The sequence below is a fragment of the Electrophorus electricus genome, unplaced genomic scaffold, assembly GCF_041902795.1.
Source record: "Electrophorus electricus isolate QZ-2024a unplaced genomic scaffold, ASM4190279v1 Scaffold40, whole genome shotgun sequence".
Lineage (NCBI taxonomy): Eukaryota > Metazoa > Chordata > Actinopteri > Gymnotiformes > Gymnotidae > Electrophorus > Electrophorus electricus.
Genome location: NW_027658693.1, coordinates 1237186 through 1257177, shown reverse-complemented (window position 1 = coordinate 1257177; position 19992 = coordinate 1237186).

The following is a 19992-nucleotide window of genomic DNA, read 5'->3' as shown; positions in this document are numbered from 1 at the left end:
ATGTTCCAACACATTCCAAGAGAAGGCTTCTCTTGACCTTATCCTAAAGAAGATTGTTTTTCTATATGGTCTTGAGCCTGGTGGAGAGGTCATATATCTTACCCTGAGGTCCACCAAAGCCTACCTAGGATCCTTTGCTTAAGCCTGCAGATGCCTCTGCCCTGTACGCAAATCAATCTGAAAGGACACAGAATCTTTATACTCCCTTATGTTTTATGTTATTAATATGTCTAATGCATTGTTCGGTCTCTTTTGCCTGTAAACACTCCTTATTACCTCAAGGGCATGCCACTGTGTGAGTCCTCAGCCCGCCCGAACCAACACCACTGCTACGACCACCTCCGTCGTCGGGCCACGGCCGTCGATCTTCTTTTCTGATTCATCAAAAAGTCTTTTGTAGGGCTGAAAGAAGATCGATATGTATTACATGTTTTAAAATTCAAATTCTTATATGTTGTGTCTTGTTTTGTACATTGTTGTATGTCAGTAGATAATGTTGTTTTTAGTTTATAGATTTGTAAAAAAATAAAAATAAAAATCTCAATACTATCTTAATAGGTTTCCAACAGTCCCATGGTAGGCAGTAGTTCACCTGGGTGCTGGGAATATTGACATGCCTATCGATATCTTGTTGCCATTTTTTTTTTGCCTTGGCTCCTGCCACAGTTCCAGCAGTCTGTGATGTCATCCTACGATAGGTCAGGAAGCGGCTCCGTTCTTCACCACCGGCCCGCAGCCTACTCGCTCGGCCGGAGGAAAGTCAACTGGTACCCTTACCTGTGAGAGGAAGAGGAACAGCGACAGACAGGAGGGATTCCTGCATTGAACATCAGATGGATTATTGAAGTTGATTATTGTAGTAAAAAAAAATATCTGAAACTTTAAAAGGGCTGGCAATTAATATGATTCATGTTTCAACAGAAATATAAAACACATTTTAGGACTTGCAGATGCTTTATTTTCGTTAAAACTATTTGTAGATTATGTTGTGAACTATGCCCTAATTTGTTGTTTGTTGTTTGGGACCAGTCTGTGATGATCTGTAACCAACACAGCAGCATAACCAAATTTGAACTTCTGCTGTATTGCAAAACAATATCAAATGTAAAAATATGATAATTATGGCCACATTACATCTCTATCACTTATTGTTTATTGCACTTATCATTGTTTAAGATAGACCTTATGTGTTTTGTACTTCTAGGTATCAGCATTGATCCCTGTATTCTACAGTATTCTAGTTCACTGGTATGTTGGACTCTAACCTACTGTACTGTACTAGGATATATTCTATGAGTAAAGGACAAAGCACTTTTGTAAGACGCTCTGGATAAGAGCATCTGCTAAATGCTGTAAATGTAAATGTAAATGTAATCAAAAACCAGCCATTTTTGCACATTTTCAGCAAATTGATGTTTCAGGCTTTATTGATGATTTGAGCGTTGCCTTGTAAAGAACGATAACATCCTCGTGAAACGTGACGAGATGGGGGAAACATCTTCACTACCTATCATAAGACAAAAAAGTTATTGATTTTTAAAAAATGGATATAACTGTGATATTCTGTCTAACAACTAAATTGTCATATGTGTTTCTAGCAATATGTTCTTACCTGTAGTTGCAGCAGCAGCTACAGTGTTAGGGTGCTCCTTGCTTTTCTTTTTGAGTTTCTAACAAAAACAAAACAATGATTTAGTAGAAAAATATCAGAGCATAAGTAAATTTATAACTAAAAGTACAGATACAAACCAGTAATAATGCAACAGAATATAATTTAGAACAAATTATGTCATTTATGCAAAGTGATATATACACATTCAGTGTGAAATGAAATTCAAATATGCACTACTTTAAAAATTAATAATGTAACAAAATCTAAATAAGAAATAAGTCAAATGTTTTACCTTTAAGTTCTTTGAGACCTTACTGAAGGGGAATAGGAAATGCAATCTCCCCTTCTGGGCTTTCATGGTTTTGCTCTGATTGTCCAGAGAAGGCTCAGTACATGGTGACCTAGCAGACATCTCAGACTGTAGTGATGGAGAGCTATGTATATCGATGCTGAACAGGGAAGACCAGTCATTGTGTACACTGGGGGACTCTTGAGCCTTCTTCACAGAGGGTGGGACAACCAACTCCATAACTTGGCTTGCCATGACGTCGGAGGAGGTGTTCCTACTATCTGTGCATAGCTCTGATGATGCCTGTGATGATTTCAAGTCATCCTGCTCTAGGTAGATTGGCATGACCATACCACAGAGCTCACAAGATGAGACCCCTTCAAGGTCAGGATTTATTAAATGACGGGACAAAAAATGTGTCCTTCCTTTTATGCGGGGATTGATGTCTTGCGACAGTTCAGCAAATTCCTCCATCTCATCATCAAAGCGCTGAAGCATATCCGAAACCGGAGAGCCAGCTATAGGAATGGTACTTATAGGTCTAGATGTACCATCGTCATGGACATCTGAGGATAACGATGTCAAACTCTCAGTATCTCCTATCAGAAGCTCACTCATTGCTTCTGAATTTGTATCTTCCATAGTCGAGTGGAATTTCATCACAATTTGGTCTCTCTCATGGTCATCCAGGCAACTGCGATGCGTATCAATAACTGCAGTCCTAACATCTCTGCTTAGAGAGTCTATATGAGCTGTCCCCTCCTTCACGTGGACTGAAGCTGAATGATTTATCTCACAAGATCTGGTACGGAAAGCATTCAGCAAATCTGCAGTTTCCTTCTTGGAATTTGCAAGCAACACTGATCTTAGATCAACATCTAACATTTCTTCCAGAGATGAAAGAAGACCCATCACAGTTACTTCACTGACAATGTCGGCAATGAATGAACCCATATGAGAGATCATGACCTTTGTCTCCTGTGAAAGAAAGGAGAGATAACATAGAAAGGCGAACATTGAAAATTGCTCCAAAATGGTTTTGGTTGTTTGGTTTAGAATTAATATGAATCCCATTTAAAATATGATGATGTGTAAGCAATGTAGTATGACTTACTGGACTAGGGATTGCTTTCCGGATAGATGTCCACTGCCTAAAAGAATGTGAATAAAAGCATTCTTTAGAACTACAATTAATATTTATTCTAAAAATCTCATACATTCAAAAGTATACCAAAAATAAAAATGATAAATTGAAGAAGAAGAAGAAGAAGAAGAAGAAGAAGAAGAAGAAGAAGAAGAAGAAGAAGAAGAAGAAAAGGTTTAAAAATGGCATACTCATTAGTCAGATCCATCACAAAATGGGTCAAGATTGGTGCAATATCGAGCTTCTCCAAGTCTGGGATGATTTTTTTGGCTCTATCAAGGAGCATTTTGCTGTCATTCCTCACAGGTTTATTCTCGTCTTGTCTTGTGCTTTTTGACTTGCTCTTGTTTTGAGAACCATAGAAGAGGTTGAATAAAAAGAAATTAAATATCAGGATAACATAACAACTGTGCTGACATCTCACTTATTAGCAACAATTCGATTTTCTGATGAAAAACAAATTTGGCCATTTTAAACTCACCTTTTTAAATACTGAAGAAGCCCGTGCCACTTTTGGAGGTGAAGGAATTTTACTATGGAAACAACAAAAATATATAAGGAAATGTTGTTCGTTTGTTATTCTTCAAACATCAACAGCCTGAACTAAAATCCATGATCAAATTATTTTGAGAGAGCTTGTGTCTAAGTTTATAGATTGTTATTCTTATTCTCTATTTAATGGATGAATCACTCATAGAGCTCAGGTCCATGTTGTATTTTGTTAATTGCACAATACAATCAAAATTATTTTATTCTACTTTAGCACATTATAAGGAAAATAAGACTAATTCCTTTAACATTACTTCCTAATCTTTTAAAATAACAAGGCTGATGAAACATGTTTCATCTGTTTCATGTTTCATCGTTCCGATACTTTGGAATAGTCCAGAAAGTATTTAGAGTGCAAGCTCTATTGGTGTTTAATACAGATTAAAGAGTGGCTTGTTTAGCTTGATCTAATTGTTCAGCTTGTTTAGCTGGTTTAATTTAAATTCTGTTTCAATTAATTTCATTTTCTACATTTATATTTTGTGACTTTTAACTGTTTTATTTGATCAATGTTTTATTACTGAATACTGTTCGTTCATTGCAGTGTAAAGCACCTTGAGATTTTGGGTTCTATAAGGAATATGCTATATAAATAAGAATCATTTTAAATTAATATTGTTATTCTAAGATTTTTTAACATTGTAGTGCAAAGGCCTTACATCTTCCTGCCAAAAAGACGCTTCTGTTTCTCCATTTGTCCTGGTCCAAGTTTTCTTAGGACTCTCCTGGAATACTTTGTTCTGAAAAGGCGATATGAAGTCAAAAGCATAAATCATTTTTACAGTTTGGTGGACAGACAGCAATCTAACATGTAAGCAGGCAGGCTTGAGGATCAGAAGGCAGACAGTTATACATGTGAATGGCAGTCAGTTCAGAAAGACTGTCAGTATGCAGACCAACACTCATGGAGGACAGAAAACAGGCAAGAAAGCAATCAGAATGGCAGCACACCTTTACAGGCAAATTTCAACAGGCAAGCAGCTGGGTATGCATATCCCTAAACCATTAGTTCCAAAGGCTAAATCTTACTGCATTGAATACAAAAAGTTTATGAATGGTTTAAACTGATTTTATTAGTGGTTAATAATTAGGTCACAAACAACTTAAACATCATTAAGTAAACAGTCATGACACATACACAAAAGGGGCAGCAGGAATGTGTCGACCTGTAGAATGTGTTGGTGGGTATATGGAAGTAACTTATTAGCTAACAAATATCTGACCCCACGTAATGGTGACTGTTGGAGAAGGCAAACTAAGATAAGTAACCAGTCAGGTTAGCGGTACATATGAAGGTGAGCTAACTAGCCCATATGGCAAGCAACAGGTCAGCTGCTCTTTTTACGCATTTAAACTGTTCATTTATAGCCATTAACAAGGTACTGTTAAACTCTAGACTTTGGAACTCTCAAATGGAACTCTCTTTTGAGTTAAGGGCCAAAAGATTTGCTCATAACATAAAACCCGTTTTCGCTTCACTGCTTCAAGTAATAAGTCCTTTTTTTTTTGATAATTCTATTACATATATTTTTTTTCCGTTTCAGACAACGGGACGAGTATGACAGCGACTGAAACGCACCCATTAACACTAGCTTACGTGTTAACCAACAGTCACTTCCAAATATTCAACCTGTGGCTCGGCACCGCTAAAATGATTTTATAACCGTGAGGGCATCTGACAGAATCAACACATAACCGACAACTGCTGTGAAAGTTAGAAAGCACAGAATACATACATTGTTTTTGCTCACACAGCGCACAAAGTGTTAATGGTCAAAATTATCAAATTAAATTGTTTATATTAAGCAGATTCTCTCTAGTGAGTGAACAGAGGTAGACGCAGAGAGAGGGGCGTTACTGTGGATCGACTCTTCTCTGCTAAGTAGAGCTGTTCGTCTCAAACTGTCCGCACTTAGGAACGTTATACGCACCTGCAGCGTGGACGTACCACATCGAAATACGTCACCAATTGTGGGCAGACGAGAAAGGGCGGGTATGGTGATGAAATTTGGTTTAATCACTTATATTACTTGTCTTGTACCTTTAAAACAGCAAAATCTAAATAGCATAAAAAGCAGTCGCTTATGCTTGACATAAAGCCTTGTGTGAGAAAACAGGTGGAACGTCAATGCATTCCATAACTATATAAAACTACAGCAGACAGACCGTTCATCATAAAATTAGAAAAGCTCTAGCTATAGTAGCTAAGCGGACATTTAGACAGACAGACAGATACATACACATACAATTAGATGGAAAATAGCCTTCTGTAATTACAAAATTGACTTATTCAACCGTACCTTGTTCTGGAAAGTTGACCTACGATTAGGTTTAATTCACTCTATTGTCTTCCAACTTTATAACTGCTGAAATCTGTCAAGTGAAATGACATATAAATGCTTGCGCTCACCTTTATATACTTGTAGTGACGTCAAAGCTGTTGTGATGTCATATGCATTGTGACATTTCTAGAATGCTGCACTGACATTTTGGTTATTGGGAAAATAAGTCAATAGTTCAAAAAATATTTGAAATCCCTATTTTTAGCAGCAGCCGAGTAAGTAGCTGATAGATGGGTACTGGTAGATGGGTACATCTTTCTTCAAAAGAACCCTTATATGACTTTCAACTTTTTTTTCGTATAGAGACCCTTTTGTGTGTAACAAAAAATAATGTGATTTGTCAAACATCCAGTTTCAAACAATATTTGCCCCAAAAAAGGCCAAACCAAAGACATAAAGAATAATCATTGTGACATTGTGACAATTGTGACATTTCTAGAATGCTGCACTGACATTTTGGTTATTGGGAAAATAAGTCAATAGTTCAAAAAATATTTGAAATCCCTATTTTTAGCAGCAGCCGAGTAAGTAGCTGATAGATGGGTACTGATAGATGGGTACATCTTTCTTCAAAAGAAGCCTTATATGACTTTCAACTTTTTTTTCGTATAGAGACCCTTTTGTGTGTAACAAAAAATAATGTGATTTGTCAAACATCCAGTTTCGAACAATATTTGCCCCCAAAAAGTCCAAACCAAAGACATAAAGAATAATCATAATAAATTAATTCTCTGCAAAGTTTACAAAGATTTGTACTGCAAAGAATGACATTTACTGTTTGTGAACAAGTCAGTAACAATATTATCCAGTAAAGTGGTGGTATATTTCAGAGAAAAGTTACATATTAAACTTATTTTCCTCAAAATCTTCATTTTGATTAACATTTGAGGTATGAAACCTAATATTTAAGCAGTTCCTGAAACATTGGTTGTACATGCACTTGCATAAAGTGATCAATCGGTCTGGCTACAAACCGGCACATTCTACAGAAATGGCCCTCATAGCATGTGACGGAAAAACTTGCTGCTAAAGCTGCCAAACTGTCATGTGTTTTGATTCTTCTAGTCCTTTCAGCAGCCTTTGACATTCTTCTCTAATCTAACACGGTCTTGCAGATTTCTCCTTTGTAACATACGAAGGATTCGGCCCGTTCTCTCACAGGAAGCTACCCAGGTGCTTGTGCAGTCTCTTGTAATCTCAAGGCTAGACTAATGCAACTCGCTACTTGCTGGTCTTCCTCCGAGACATCAGACCTCTACAATTTGTCCAAAACACATCAGCAAGACTGGTCTCGACTGGTTTCCCTTTATTGGCTTCCAATAGCTGCACACATCAGATTAAAACCTGAATGTTTGCCTACAAAGCCAAAAATGTCCCTCAATATTTGATGTCAATGGTAAAAGCCCGATCTGTACCTTGAGTACGTCGAACCTCAAGTATGGCTTGGCTTGAAACACCATGCTTCAAGTCTCATGGAAGACAAGTATCGAGAGTATTCTCTATCTTGGATCCTAGATGGTGGAACAAATGTCTGCTTACTGTCTGGACAGCAGAGTCCCTTGTGGTCTTCAAATGCAGACTGAAGACCCATCTATTTGTGGAATATTTAAATGAGCACTGATCCTACACCTATGTTGAGTAACTGAACCTCTGGTACTTATTCTAGAGTATTGTTTTCCGAACTTATCGATATCTGTTATAGAGTATTTTGCACTTCTAGGCATCAGCACTGATCCCTGTATTTCAACAGTATTCTAGTTCAATGGTATCTTGGACTCTAACTTACTGCACTGGCTAGGATGTATTCATTCCTTGAGTAAATGATAAAGCACTTTTGTAAGTCACTCTGGATAAAAAAAATCTGCTAAATATCGTGAATGGAAATGTAAATAAGCCTAGAAAAGAATGGAATTAATAACAACATGACATACAAAAAAATAAACTTGGTAAAAAAAAAGCAAGAAAACAGACAAAATCTTTCATAGGTACTGAAAACAAAAAGAAATTTTACACATCAATATGAAATTAACAATAAGTCTCTAACATATGTTACTTATACTGAAACTTGCTAATGTGGTTGGAAATATTTCCAAGAGGAACCTGTGGATACCCAATGTCCTCCTCATGATACATTCCATAATTGAAGCATTCCGAGGGATTCGCCTTTGGAATCAGACTCTGTTTGGACTGCTGACACCTCTAAACCGATCACACAAGTTAAAGACGGGATGCAGGGCTTTTGGGCAGCTGGACATCAACTTATTCTCACAATTTTTCTTCATCTGAAGTTGAACTGAGTGAATTGAGTGAAGTAACCTCATGTACCACAGAAACTATTCAGCCTCCTCTCAACGGCTGCCAACGCTTTTCTCATCTTCATAGTTTCTACATCCTCCAGAGCATCTTTGAAATGGAATTTCATTGCTCCTGCAAACCTGGTGTACATGTAAATGGAGTACTGTATCTGCTTTTACCTCCTGTAATTATACTGTTTATAAACAGAGAAAGAAATGATGCTCATGAAAGAGAAAATGTAGACGTATGGCTTGATCCTCATGGCTGGTGGATTGTTTCTATGGTACCTCTTAAGCAGCTGTGGTGTTACTCACGACTCATTTTGCCTTTAGGTTTGCTTTAAATGCAATTGTGAATGGAACAGCTACAAGCAGCACTACGATACACTCCTCTCTGAGACAACCAACAGCATTTTGTTGCAGGAAATGAAGAAAATTGCCAGGGAAAAAGCAGACATAGCGTATTCAAAATACACAACACCAATCATGAGGAATGAATTGGAAGTAGCTGTAAGGCTGCAAAGACCAAATGATGTTGAGAGTGCATACAGGGCAATCTCTGAGCATACCTACAAGGTACAGGAAATGGAGGAGCAAAGACTCAGTTCTGCAGAACCACAACCAGCACGGCAACCAGCACTCCAACCAGGACAGCAACAACAATGGCAACCAGCACGGCAACAGGAATGGCAACCAGCACATCGACCAGCACAGCAACAAGAACAGCGTCAAGCATGGCAACAAGAAAAGCAACCAGCATGGCAACAAGAACGGCCAACAGCATGGCAACAAGAAGAGCAACCAGCATGGCAACCAGCATGGCACCCAGGACAGCAAGAAGAACAGCAACCAGCATGGCAACCAGGACAGCAAGAAGAACATTAGCATTATATGACTAATAGAATATCCTAAATTTCAGCAAAAGCTCAGTAAATATGTTTTGCTGAAAAACCCAATTAAAACTCAAAGGTTAATGCAGAAATGATTATATAATTTGGGAGCACTGGACTTACTGTGTGGTAGGAGGGACTTGCTCCCAAAGTCCTAAAGAGGAACATTGCTGGGATCATGCAGGCAGTCTGTGCTTTCGCAAGGCAATCAGCATGTGGAGTCTGGTGTTTTCTGCTGAGGTTAGGTGTGATGTGAGCTGTTCCTTGAGCGCTGATCCACACTGCAGACGTCATGGACAAATACAGAGCGCTCTGGACGGGCCTGCTAAAGCGCACCATCGTCACTAGAGTGCACTTTACACACTTTCATCATTGCTAGAGTGAGCCTTACACACTTTAATTGCCGCAAAAGTGCGCTTTACTCACACACTTTCAGACTCTTATATGGATTTGGTCCAACCACATTCTTCCAATCGAGAGCCCTCCGGTTGGATTTCTGTGCCATATATTTGAACATCCTGCTCTTCCAGGCATGTCTACACACACCAGCACACATGTCCGTTCAGAACCAGAGGCTTCACATGGGTCTAAATGAACAGTTTAATCATGAGTGCTTAAGGAGGTGCTGTGAAGCTCAGAGATATAAACCACTTGGTCTCCCTGTTGCTGGGTGTAGATGTTTTGCAGATCTGCAGCAGGCCCGCCTCACCAGTCGGAGCACAAAGCAGAAGGTTCAGCTCCTGGGAGCCCTGCTTGAGTGTGTTTCAGCCCGCTGCCCTGCATTTGAAGAAGATTATGATCATGTCCAGTTAAACGGCCCCCTCAGCCATTCAGAACACCTCAGAACCTCACGCAGTACCCTGCAGGAACTGAACACGGGCACCTTTGTTTTTTCACTGCTGTTGAAGTCCAGGAGCAAAGCCTCCTCTGATGTTCTCCTGTGCTGTCCTCCAAAGGATGCCCATGAGTTCCTGAGTTACTGCAGCTGAAAGAGGAGGAAGAGAGGCTCGGGGCCTCTTTCTTCTCTTACATCTGCCCTGCGGAAAACTTTTGAGTTTCATATCAAGTCTGTGCTCACATGCACCAGGTAATTATGTATCACTGTTCCATATCTCATTTGTGTTAATGGACTGGTCTTAACCAGTCTTAACGTGTTTGTTTAAAGTGTACATTTTCTCACCGAGAGCAGGCGCTTTCTCCGGACATCTGTTTAAAGTGTTCATGAAAGTTTCATAACATACATAACTTAAATGTGAACATTTAAAATGCTCACCAGTTCAGCTTCTATTCATCACATAACTTTCAAATCCCAGAGTGTGTGAGTTTGGGAAAACATAACTGACATGGACTGAGCATTCTACGTGCTCTGCTGGCTTTGCATTAGTGTACATGTTTACTGTTTTGATGCTCCACATTAGATAAGCTGTTATCTACTAGTAAAACATACACAAGCATATTAGCATGTGATAACTCACACACTGTATAAGGGATGCAGCAAGTTATTTCTGTGCAAATGTTTTAATATTTCTGTTCTCCATTTTGTGAAAGCTGTGGACAGCAGAGCTGCAGAGTGGATGTCTACAACTACCTCTCTGTTAATCTGAGCCCTACTATGACCGACAGTCTACACACTTACTTTAAGGTCTGTCACGTCACACACCCTCTTTGGATAACGCTTCATTACTGTGTTGTAAAGGAGAGAATACAGTTATGACATGCTGCCATTTTGATTTTATCACTCTCAATGAAAGGGTCTCTTTCTTTTTTCAGCCAACACTACTTGAGCGTTTTTGTGTGTGAAGTAGGCTGCAAGGCAACTGAAGAGGTGGAGTTTTTCACACTGCCACAGTGAGTCTCGTCTGACGTAGATGACCTTAAAGAATGAGTTTTAAACCAGTCCAACACACACACCCTCCTCCACTCACACACACTTCCAGTCCTTAAGTCACTTTTCCTCTTGGAACAGTATTCTCATCCTCCATATTAAGCGGTTTGACATGCTGGGCCAAAAGCTCTCAGACGTGATGGACGTCCCGTCCGAGCTGGATCTCTCTGCCCTTCCTGGGGTGGCTTCTCTCAGACAGCAGTCGAGGTGAGCTCGTACCATTAACCCGTGCCCACATACTTCTCTGTCCACCCATTCCCATTTAGCTACAAAATGCTGACTGAATGGCTTTGTGGTTTGTCCTCAGTGGAGCAGCGGGAACCCAGGAAAAACCCCAAGAAAAGCAAAATGATAAACTGGGGGAAAACTCCAGTCCCCAGCCAGGTAGAGTTGTGCCATTTTCTTTCAGTGGAGTGATAATATGGCTGTGTATAAGTATCTGCCATAATGACTAAGTTCTTTTAATCCATCAGTAGTAAATGAGAGAGGAGAAGGACAGGGAGCTAGAAGACAGCACGTAAGCCCACCGGTGAGGAGAGAGAGAGACCAAAAAGAAGAGAGATACAGGCTGAGAGAGACACAGAGACAGAATGAGAGAGAATGAAAGAGGCCTGTTAATACAGAGATGGGGTTTCAACGATCCATGATGCATTTTCAGTTAATCGTATGAAAAAAACACATGTAGTTGTTGGTTGCAGGAATGTGCACCCACCTACAGACTCCTGGCTGTGGTTTCTCATTTAGGTGACAGCATTTAGGTGGTCTTGCTCTAAGAGCCATCAGACCTCTACAACTTGTCCAGAATGCAGCAGCATGACTGGTCTTCAGTCTTCAAAGGTTCACACATTACTCCATTGCTGCGCTCCCTTCACTGGCTTCCAGTAGCTGCCTGCATCAGATTTACAAACTTAATGTTAACCTACAAAGCCAAAAATGGACCAGTCCCTCAATACATGATGTCAATGGTAAAAGCCTGATCTGTACCTCGAGTACTTCGAACCTCAAGTACAGCTCGCCTTGAAACACCATGCTTCAAGTCTCATGGAAGAGAAGCATGGAGACTATTCTCTGTCCTGTATCCTAGATGGTGGAACAAATGTCCGCTTGCTCTCTGGACAGCAGAGTCCCTTGCAATCTTCAAACGCAGACTGAAGACCCATCTATTTGTGGAATATTTAAATGAACACTTTCCATGCTCCTATGCTGACTAACTGAAACTCTAGTACTTATTATAGGGTATTGTTTTTTGCACTGATGCTGACTAAAGGAAGCTCTAGTGCTTATTGTTTATTGCACCGATTGTTGTCTGAGAGAGATTATATGTATTTTGCACTTCTAGGCATCACATTAATATACTGTATTCTACTGTATGCTAATATACTGTATTCTAGTTCATTGGTATCTAACCTACTATACTGGCTAGAATGTTTTCATTCTATGAGTAAACGACAACAGTACTTTTGTAAGTCGTTCTCGATAATAGCCTCCGCCAAATGCCATAAATATACACACGACTGTCTCGTTTTATCGTGATTAAAATATGCTACTTACGGGACTGGGTTACGGATGTTTTGCTCTATAGCCAAGTTATAAATATCTTGCTTTCTCTCAAGGGCAGGGCTTAAATTATGTCCACATAAAGCGCCAGTTTTCGGTCGATTTCTATTACCTACGGAGCGGTGCAACCACGCGTTAACACACAGGTACATCAATCACCATCAGGTCAGGTTTCTGGTGGACCCGCGTAGTTCTTTTCGATGTTGTGCTTAACCATAACATAAAAAGTAAAATGACATTTCGACAAAACAGGATACATCGAATAACCAGAATACTGGTTACCTTTTCGTTAATATTGATGTTAAACTGAACCACACGCCAGCAGTTCGACCCTCCTCACATTGTGGGCCAAGCCAGTAATAAAGCTATAACATTACTTCGCCCACGTCTTCTTAATACTTCTGTGTTCATTTGGCCAGTGACATGTTAATTACTTAAAATTAAACTAATCGTATTATTTATTTATCTTAAACAAACTAAACTAACGTTAACTAATTAATATATCGTAATGTGAAGGTAACCTAAATTTCACCGTAGCCTATGCTGCTTTCCTCCTGTTATAACTACATTAACCGATTAGCCTTCAGTTAGCTAACGGTAGGTGGCTAAAACTTGCCATGATACAAAATCGTCAGAAATGGCACTAAAACACAATGTAAACATAGAAAATTCCAGTAATGGCGAGGCTATTCTGTCCCCTTTTATTAACAAGGGTCACCAATATGATTAATTATTTTTCAATGATTCATGTGAAAATCCATTTTTGTTCTGCTTTGTTTCTTTCTGTTAGATCACTGCCTTTGGCCTAGCGTTAGCTAGGCTAGCCAGCTAGCTAATTATTCAACGAAACTTTGAGTACACAAACGCTATGGTAAAAACCTGTGGTAAAAATGCCAAAACGTGAAGTAAAATGTTAACTGGAGATGGTAAATGTCATTAATGCATCAAACTGTATGACCGAAGGATAAACTTGTAGCTATGTCGTTATGACCAGCTGTATGTCAAATGACCCAGTATGAACCAGAATTAGCTAGCTAGGTTAACTCTATATCTTGCTAGCTAGCTGATTTTGTGTATCGTTTAATTGAGGGGCAAGTCTGCAAAAATGAATGTTAGGCAAGACTGTAGTCACAATCCATATTGTGAGAGACACATCCCCCCCAGATATTCAGATATGCTCAAATTAGCCCCCCCCCCCCTTTTTATCGAGGTAATACATTTAAATATTCCACTCACCAGCTGTGTTAGGATGCATCAGTGTTCTCATCTGCTAATGATTCACTTTTTATTATAACACTCACTATTACTGACTATCTAACGCTTGATTTGCAGGAAAAGGCAACCTTAACGTCAATACGGCCTTTCGCGCTGAAACTGTAGTTGTAGAAATAAATATTTTACTTAAAAGTGTCAGTAATTGTGTTAAGTGGAAACAGACATTTTTGGTGAGAATGGGTCAGTTTGTAAATGCGAAATCAATCAACCATTACTACTGACTTTAGCTTATCATGTCTAAGTTTCCTGGAAAGTTAAATAGTCACACATTCATGCAGTGTTCATCAATGGTCTCGGTCATATTCAGACAACGTTAATGTTTTTAGATTTCGTTCTATACTTTTTATTTCCTGTTCACTCTGGTTCATTCAGAAAGTATGAGGATGTTGACAGGTCAGGGAGAGTGGGTGATATGGATGTGAGTGAGAAAAGGAGCAAATATTGATGGTTAAGACCAAGTAATGATGGTAAGGAGAAGGTAAAAGCTGCTCGTTGCCTGGACAGAACTTTGGAAACCAGTCGTCGTTCTGAGAAAAACATAGCAAGTTACAAATTTGTCCAGTAGAAAGAAATTAAACAATAAGAAATATGTGTCTATGTGTGTTAGAGGAGCAGTGGTTAATAAAAAGATCAAATATGTAGACACATTTCTACATTTGTACTGGGGGCCCTCTTGAGGTAATAAAATGATATTGTATCAGAAAAGTGTGGATGGTCCGGAATAAACTGGTTTCATAGAGGAAAGACCTCTCTAGGCCTCAGCATAAATTATGTCTTTAAATTTGTGTATTTGATATTCGGGGAAATGAGGAGGAGCATGGAGGCTACATGATGGCTTTTTCGCTTTTATGGTTTTATTTATTTTTTCTTGTTTTTTGTTTTGTTATCATTTCTTTACTGTTTGACTACATGATGACTTTCTTTGTTTTAGTCTTCTTCTATTTGATTGACATTAGGTCATTTTTGTTTAAGGTAGAGGCTGGATAAAATGTTTAGCATGACCATTCATGGTGATGCAGTAGATTTCGTTCTAAATTAGAGCGATGGTAATACTGTCTTGTCTTGCTGGGTAAGGATATAAATTCAGCTCCTACTTGATGGCAGTTTATGTTTTTATTTTATTTTATCCAATTTTGTTTTTTGTTCCTACTTATCTCGCATTTCCCAGTTACTTTTGTTGTTTTCTTTTACTTTGCTTTATACATTATGTCTAATCATCCAGTGTACCGAATCAGCACAGCAAGAGAACCTTCCTGACTTCCTAGATGGTTAGGAATGTATTAGTGAGCTCACATACAGTAGTTCATATCAATAGGTTACAGTTACTCACAGTATTAGTAAAATTATGAAGTGTAATATCTTAGTAGAAGGAACAACTCAACTATCCTGCCCCATGCCTGATGATGATTAGATAGGGTCTCTGCTGGCAGAGATAGCCACCTTGGACACAACGTATAGGTAAGAAGGAATGAAAGGTTGGGGATAGTCAATTAACCAATTGAGTTATATTAAGTATATAAACAAACTATTAAAACACTATCAATAAAAAAATATATCATCGATAGATTGCAAACAAAAACGCTGACTATAATGGGTTCATGACAAAAGTCATGAAAGAGGGGAAATGAGGTAATAAAGATATCTTAAGCGGAGAAATACACTGGTAGAAACAATATGGACATCACCGGAAGAACCAATATGGGCATCCGGTGATATAGAATAGGATCGCCTTTAAAAAAAAAAAAAAAGTAGTTCAGGTAGAACATAATGGTACCAAGAACTGGTTGGTGTAAGTATTGAATATCAATTTGCAAACACCGAATAATGTATGGTTTGGAGAACAATATTGGAACCTGGACAAGTATTATGAAAAAATAAAAATGGTTATGTAAGGGTCCTTGAAGAAAATGTATAAAAGATGTGCCCACCTGAGACTATTAGACATTCTCCTGTCAATGCCTCATTTGTAACATTGAGCTCAGAATAAAGACAGGACCAGCAGTTCTCTTCAATTATTTCAAAGTCTGGATCTTTATTTCTATTGAATTGAATTGTGTATTGACTAAACAGTGTTGAACTTAGGAAGCTCTAGGAACAAAACTTTCTTTAGTCATCCTACAGGAAACAGGTGGATAGAAAAGGACAGAAACAGCAATATCACAGGCTGACTAATTTACTGATTATATTTAAAATTGCATTCATTCAAAATTTCTCCTCCCAAAGTAAAAGAATGGTGTCTCCAATCCTTAGAGTTCTGAATGTCAGAGGTTGGTGAACAAGTGCTCAACCATGGATGACATTGGAAGGCTCCCCCCATTGGCAATGCACAAAAGCTGCTTCCAGCAGGGTTGGGTTGAAGTAACAGCAAAATGTAATAAAAACGCAAATGAACGTAAATGAACTTGATTCTTTAGTGCTCTGGTGAAGCAATTTTTAATCTATTGATGCAAGGTCCCTTGTGCTGTCATTGTACATTGTGTATATAATCATAATATGCATATATTGTACATACATTGTTAATATATTTTTGTACATACATAGAATATATATATTTATCTGTATATATATTTTTTTCTCTATGCACCCCTGGTTCTCTTCCTCAGTTTGGACAGAGCACTCTCCACCATTTCACTGCGTGTTATACTGTGTATGACTATGTATGTGACGAATAAACCGAACTTGAACTTGAACTTGTCTGTGGTCCCACCTGGTCAGACCCACGATTCCTTCTGCCTAGCCAACTGCCTACGAACAACAGACAAAGAGAAACATTTCCTACACCCACCTCACACACTCCCGCCCATCTAATATGCATAGGGGGGGCATGGACCCGCCGAAATATTACAGCTTGAAACAATGAGTCTAGAAACAGGTCCGATATTTTATACTCCAACAATGAACTCATGACAATAAAGTGGCTCTTGCAGGTGTGAATGACAGTGAGAGCGGACCCGCTGAAACAAGCTTTAGTGAAAACATGAATAACAATGAAACCGATGGGTGCATCAACCCACCGGTGCTAGCAGTCGTCGTTCGAGCTGTGATCAGGAATCTGATGTATATAATTATTGATGAAGATATGAGAGAAAACTGTCACGGCTGTGCTATTGACCATCCTAGTCAGCGTCAGCACACATGCCTGTACGATCCGGATGAATCCTATTTCAGCCTCAACGCACCTAAGCTGATACAATAAACTGTTCAAGCCGTGGTTCATACATACTCTAGCCAGAGCTTTGAAGCTGTGTGGCATTCAGATACCTCCATCCTCTAGCAAGATTCAGGCAATCACTGAGGTAGTGGTAACCGACCTGCAGGAAGAACAGAATATCAAATCCACTCTCAAAGAGTTCATAGTAAAAAACAATAGCGTGTGCGGGGAGCAGGTACAAGACGACGTCATGGACTATTGGAAGCTGCATGAAAACCTGAACAATGAAAACGATAGCGTGCGGGGAGCAGGTATACGACAATGTCGAATACTACTAGAAGCTGCACACAAGCCTGAACCCTGGTACTTGAGCCAAATGGGAATCTGCATGGACACCAGCGCTGGTCCTTTAACCGAGAAAAAAAAAAGAGTGCTGAGGACGAAGTTGATCACGCTGTTCTGTAAAACCCTTGAAAATAGAGTCAGAACCGTAAACTGATAATATCAAATCCGCATATAATTTGGAAAAGCTGATGTGTGTAGTATGTGAGTCTAGTCAGTGGAGTTCTCTAGTATCGGAAGCCAATAATACATGTTATCCTTTACACATATGTATATGTATATATATATATATATATATATATGTCATGTTATTTCACATATGTTTGAAAACCCGATGAATGTAAAAACGGGCATACATTATATATCTATATTCACATATGTAATAGATGTATGTGTTTTGAAACTAAGTAACGATGAAAAGGTTGATGTATATAAAACCTTTGATTGCATGCTTTCATTTTTAATTGAATGTAACGTAAACATAACCTCTTTTGCTGAAAAGATGCTAATAAAACCATAATCCAATCTAGCACTCTTTTCATTGTATTTCAATCATTTCGCCATGACTGAACATCTGCTGAAAAATATTTACTACACTCCTTCAAACCCAGGATCCTATGGAGGGGTCAAGAGTCTGCAAAGTTCCGTGGTGGATGAAATCGGTAAACGGATTGATGATAAGGAAATCAAAAACTGGTTAGCAGCTCAGGATGCATACATGCTACATAAACCAATCTCTGTGAAATTTAAAAGAAACAGAGTCATTGTAAAAAAACACAGATGAACAATGCCAGGCCGATTTGTTGGACATGACCAACATAACGGGAACATGAAATTTATGCTAACGTGTATAGATATACTTTCCAAGTATGCTTGGGTATGCATGATGAAAAACAAGACAGGTGCTGAGGTTACCAAAGCCTTTGTTTCAATTCTAAAAGAAGGCAGAGTTCCTAAAAAACTTCAGACTGATGAAGGGAAAGAATTTTTTAATAAAAGTTTCAAAACATTAATGAAAAAAACAACGTCAATCAATTTGCTACTGGGACGGGACAAAAAGCATCAGTGTGTGAACGGTTCAACAGGATGTTGAAAACCAGAATGTGGAGATACTTCACAGCCATCAATACGAGAAAATACATCGATGTGGTACAAGAATTGGTTCATGCTTATAACAACAGCTTTCACAGAAGCATTCAAATGAAACCCGTTGAAGTGAACGAAGGAAATTCCTTCACAGTGTTTAAAACCTTGTATGGGTTGTTTCAACCGAAAAAGGTGGAAAAACTAAGATTGAAGTTTAGACTCGGTGATACCATCAGAATGTCACGATTAAAAAGACATTTTGAGAAAGGGTACGAGCAGGATGAATCACTTTATGGATGAATATTTTACCGTTTCTGAATGTCTAAGGAGAGACCCTCCTGTATACAAATTACGGGATTTTGATGGGGAAAATATAGATGGGATCTTTTATGAAGAGGAGCTGCAAAAGACTTTAGTGGCCTTTAAAACTGAAAAAAATTGTAACTCGGGTTTATTTTGTTCATCAGCTCATCATACAGAGGTTGCCAACATGTATAACACCATACAATGTTATCAGGAACAAGGAACTCGTGATCGTGTGAACCTATGGAGATACATAAAATAGAATTATAAACCGTGAGCATAAAAAGATCATCATGATGGTATCTTCTTTACCAGAACAAATAGATGTTACATCATTTAATGATTCATTTAAGTAAATAGAATTACCTACTTCGAAGTTAAAGTTTTTCTGTATAGCTAGCCATGAGAATAAGAATAGCCATCGAGTTTCAGTCAATCAAAATGTTTAACGTACTCTAAAACACAATGGTCATATTTGATATTGATCAAAAATAATCAGAATAAAGATAATATCCTTTCCTAGCTCGCAAAAAGAATAGATACGTACATAATGTACATAATATGTAATGATCGTTTGTTAAGATGTATGTTTTATCTAGACCTAAAAATTAATTATGACGCTAAGCCCTACCGAGTTAAATCATACAGTGCATGATAAATTATTTCAACCATTAGCTAAATAAATAACTAGATACACTTTAGCCTTTTTAGTAACTTATACTAATATAAAGTATAGCATGAATTAGTTAAGCATTACTGAATTGCTTACCTGTTCAAAACGGATGAGCCATGTCCATGTTCGTTCAGAGGTCTTGACAAAAGTTTTTAGATGTATCGCTTACAATTACGACTGTGAACTAAAGGAGTGAAGTACCGTAAAACACGGCTTTAAGAAAGAAGTGTAGGTGTGAAAAAAAGAAATGGTTTTCAGATAAAAGCTGTAAATTACAATCCACCCCTCCCCAACACCACTCTCAGATGTGGAATGCACTGAAAAGTGTTAAGGGCCCAAAGTGTGATAACGGACAAGAACCTAGTGTGATAAAACTTGTAAAGTAACCACATCCTGCTTTTTCCGTGAACGACGAGATGCCCGTGTACCTGCAGTGCCAGGGGATTTACTGTCTCTGGTTCGGTGGCGCTGAGACGTAGTGAACTCGGACTGTGCAGAAACAACTGGAGTTTTTTCCAAGCCTACCGTATCAGGAATGGCTTTGCTATTCCTCGACTAGTTTTGGCCAAGGGCGAGCGAGGGACTGCGGGTTGCATGACT